The sequence below is a fragment of the Pyxicephalus adspersus genome, chromosome 6 (assembly GCF_032062135.1).
Source record: "Pyxicephalus adspersus chromosome 6, UCB_Pads_2.0, whole genome shotgun sequence".
NCBI classification, from domain to species: Eukaryota; Metazoa; Chordata; class Amphibia; order Anura; family Pyxicephalidae; genus Pyxicephalus; species Pyxicephalus adspersus.
In genome coordinates this window covers 15,207,222-15,211,605 of record NC_092863.1, presented here as the reverse complement: position 1 = coordinate 15,211,605, position 4,384 = coordinate 15,207,222, and positions in this window count along the sequence as shown.

Here is a 4,384-nt window from a genome sequence, read left to right as displayed (position 1 = left end):
TGTTTGCCTTTCAAACTTTTATTTTGGACTCAAGTAAATATCACAGGAGGTGTGGTTCAAATTATCAGAGTGCCGTTTACATGAACTGCCTCCAGGGTATGTCTTTTTATAAACACCTCATTTGTCACTGAAATAAATACTTCTACAGCAGTGCTGAAATCTTTTGAAAATATTTCATAACAACTACATCAGATAAGTGACTAATTGGCATAACAACACATTTCAGAACCCATAAATACTGCGACAGACGCGGTTCAGGTTCGTGTTATCTATTTCATTTTTAATGATGTTTCTTTCAAACATCAAAATCTTTCTTCATCAAGTTTTTATTATATTTATTCATTTGGCATTGGTTTATTATATCAAAGATATCAAGATATCCTTTTAAGGCCTGAAGTGACCAATCACTTTAAAAGGGTGCTTAGGTCAATATAAAGCCCACCCCTGATCAACTGATTTTTACTTTATACAACACTCCCCTGTTGTCTCTCCTTCTGTGGTTGCCAGAAGCTTCTGGATCTGTAACTCACAGTTAAGTGCTCAGTACTAGCTTACTAGCATGTGGTTATGGCTCTTTCTAAGCTCCAACACTTATTTTGGGGGGGTTGCCATGGAGGAAGGATCAGCAGGGGTGGGCCAGGCTGATTAGTTGGTTATGGATAGGTTTTAAAGTATACCTGTACTAATGCAGTATATTTCTTAAACAGTAGGACATGTGAGGACCAGCAGGATCGACACTTTCTAGATCACCATTGGCAAAAACTATAGGTCACAATGGAGATCAGGGGCATAAAAACCTAAATTGAACCTCCTACCTGGGACGTCTGGATATTGGGCAGGCTGGTACCCCTTCAATTCTACATAATAGTGATTCCATCTCTTGTGTACCCCAAGAAGCTAAGAGGTAGACAGAAGTAAGAGCTTCTAGTAGGCAGGAGAGGAGATTCTGCTAGTCATTGAGGGGCGTCCAACATCACAACCATGGACTACCACTTCTCGATCCTTCATAATCAGAAACCATGTCTCCTCTCTACCTTCTAGCTTTTTTAAGTTGACAAGAGTTGACATGACTTTCGTTTGCAACTGACTCTAGGCTGGAATGGCCAGATCCCTAAATCTAAACAAAAGATCTAGGGGATCAATTTTAGATTTTTGATGCACTGGGAAAAGGGGGGGATCAAACATCGTGGTGGTCTCTTTCTCATACCCCTTTTAAAGCACCAGACACTTCTTGCAACCCTGAAAATCCAAAATTCTTAAAACATTAGTATGTGTAAAGGTAAGTGTAAAGATAAGAGGTGCAAGGAACATGAATGGGAAAATACAGGAGAACATGCTTCATCGTGGGCAAGAAGGCAGAAGAAATTGGGGAGGTCATCTCCGTGCTTTTGCATCCTGTATGCATGTTCAGACAACAGTGGGTATAAAAATCGGTAGATCTCTGATTTGAGTGCGGTTTGTATCTTTGTTGGGGACATCACCCCATTATTATTTTCCCTGCTGGTGATTGTCATTGGGACATAATTTTACAGTTGTTATTAGAAGAGAAAAACATCTGAGGTTCTAATCCTTCCACCATCAACCCAATTACAGATGGTGTTTTTATCTTGTCTAACACATCTGCTGATAACTATAAAGCTCAATATTATGTACACAATGATCGCCAGCAAAGGGTCATTTTTAGCAGACATGACTGCTCTATTGACTTTGCTCACTTCAAAAATTAGAGAACGGCTGACATAATCCTCACTTTTTTCATGATCGCCATTTATATTGTGAGGACCAGCATGATCACCACTTTCTAGACCACCAGTGGCAAAAACTATCGCTCACAATGGAGATCAGTGGTGTTTGTTTGAAATACCATTATCACCACTTTTGCAGAGATTGTAAGGCAAGTATAAGGAATGGGCAACATCCATCACATTTAAATATATTGTTCAGTTACACCATCTGTTATCAGATCATCACTTCTTTATATATCTGCCTCGAGTATACAAAAGCAGAAGTATTACAATATTTAAGAGCTGCCCTGAATCTGTCATAATCCCATGGTGCTTCTATGAAACTGTACATGAAGAAATATAGTTAACATTTCAGGTACAGTAACTTCTCATTAAAGTCTATTGTAAATCATCCGACATGTACTCTGTACAGGACGTTTGGCAAGACCTTAAAGGAGACCCCCTGGGGCCAGTTTAATGAATCATGCAATTGGGGTCACAAAGGTTTTTAATTTACAATGTGTTCAGAATGTGTTTCTTCAACAAAGTGGAACCTACAGTAGTTAAAATTATATACAGTAGTAGAATATTGTGTTGTTACTCCTGGATTAGTGCAGAAGGTTTGGAATTGGGGTACCGTTTACTGGCTTCATTTATTAAAATTGCTTTTGGGGTGACATTAATTGACTGATTTCACCTTGGGAATGTGCCAAATTCTATGTCAGTTCCTTGAAGCCATGCAACATTTAAATAAAAAAAGTTACTAAGTAACTTACCCACAGCTCAGTTCATTCAGACAAAGCATTTTGAAGATTCAGTAAAAGAGAGACAGTCACTAAGGAAGCTACTTTTTTGTTTTCAATAGATTTATATATCTCCAAAAATGTCCTGTGGCATGCTGATCCAGTGTCAGACACTCAGGGGAAGGTAAAACATAGTTTCTTCCATTCACACTTCCATTTCATGACTGCCAAAGTTGTCATGCTGGGCACAAGTACCCAAGTGCCTAAGGAACTCTGGGGATGGAATTCCCATAAGATCATTGGGCATATAAGACAATAATGCCCATGTTCTTTATTAGAAAATGGCTTGATTTCAACAATAGAAGGGACTCACACAGCAATGACAATTCCGAATATAAAAATGAAAAAGGCATATAAAATTTCCTATTGAAAATTTGATATATAGTCGCTTAGAGTCAACTACAGAAAGAGACTGTATGACCCAAAGTAGCAGATGGTGGAAAGGGAACAAACTGTTGCCATAGGGTTACAGTCTGATCCAAATATATGGCGTGATAATGGAAACACAAGTGAGGCCACATAAACACATTGCAGCTAGAGCTGTGATTCCCGCCTTTGAGAACCGTGCTTCCCATTCACAGCATGAACACAATGTAGTGTGATTACATGCAGTTGCAGCATATTCACTGAATGTGTCCCAGATGCTGTATGCATTGAAGAGGATGTATGTAATGGGCGTATAGCAATCAATGTTCACTGCTTGCTCTGATCAGGATTGACATTAGCGGTATGTCACCCTGTATGAAAGTCAACCATTCCTCAAAGTAGTATAGGAGCTGCCATTGCTGACCGTCCACTGAAAATGCTGGTGGTCTGGCTGTTATACTGACACTCTGATATCAATGCTTTCCAAGTCACTGACTACAAGAATGTAGACTAGCAATGCCATCATATCGATATGTGTTCCAGGTCTTTTTTCTTTAAAGCAGCCTTCCCTATAGGATCTCTCCTGCTTACTATGATTTCATTGGATACCTGGGAACAGAACTTGAACCCGGGGCAGCTTCTCATAACAGAAGAGTCCAACAGAAACTGTAGCAAGCAGAGCCTGCCTCATTTCCTGGCTGGAGAACATCCAAAATCATCTAGCCCTTACCTTCCCAACCTTTCTGTGCCTGGACCAAAACTTTCCTCTACTGGATTAAAGGTATTTTATTAAGACTCAGCATCACATATGGACATTACTTTTGTCTTTAGTTTTTAGCCAGTTGTACACAACTTTGTTCCAGCCTCCTCCACCTGCCATGCTCTACCTACAATTTAAATAGCACATTAATTGGGAAGTTCTTTCTCCTCGTGTAGGGTGACCCGAGGTCCGTGACCTGGTGGCACCTTGCAGCCTGATGATTTAAACTTCCATTGCTGTCCTAGTTCTATATTATCCAACTTGCCTGCTTGGTTTTCTGTGTTTATTCTTCTGAATCCAGAAATTGTGTTATCTGTATGATTGTTTTAGCTGTGTACTGACACCAAATATCAGATTTATATCCAGGGAATTATTATTCTGTACAATGAGTCCAGCAGTAGCAGCACATGGAAGGTCCTCTTTATTACACTGCACAGGCATGCCCATTAAAAAGGAGTATATTAGTAGAAAGTCTGTCTAACTGAATTTTTAATTCAGCCTTTAAAACTGGAACCTCATTTAGCAAGCAGATTGAAGAATCCCTTTAAAACAGATGAGCACATGCTATTCCTAAATCAATATTTCCTAAGAGGGCCTGCTAACAGTTGTAGTTCCCTCCAAGCTTCGGAGACACCTAGGCTCCTTTTTTCTTCTTCTTTGCATACGTTAGAAGAAATCATATAAAGTGTATAGCAGAGTAGACTGTGTATGGTTATGTCACTTTATCAGAT